Source organism: Parasteatoda tepidariorum, chromosome 8 (assembly GCF_043381705.1).
Source record: "Parasteatoda tepidariorum isolate YZ-2023 chromosome 8, CAS_Ptep_4.0, whole genome shotgun sequence".
Lineage (NCBI taxonomy): Eukaryota > Metazoa > Arthropoda > Arachnida > Araneae > Theridiidae > Parasteatoda > Parasteatoda tepidariorum.
In genome coordinates, this window is record NC_092211.1 from 80,591,555 (window position 1) to 80,591,879 (window position 325).

The window sequence follows — 325 nt, forward strand, 5'->3', positions numbered from 1 at the left end:
TTTGATTGAGTGATTTTGTCTCATTTTTCAATTTAATAACCAGTTCTCTGATTTCTAATGATGTTTCAGTTCTTTTAATTGCCATTTTAAAATTAATGAAATAAATTTCATTCAAAAATCTCCTCTAAAGCTTATATAAAACAAGGCACAATTCTTACAAATATATTAAGAGAATAAAAAGATGGCCAAATACCTGCAAAAATCTATTTAAATCCAACTGTATGCTCACTTTTGTGAGTTTGAAAAACGCATATTTTTAACTTAATCTGAAAATGATTATGATAATCTTAAAATGTTTGATGTCTATTAGACACATAATGATTCA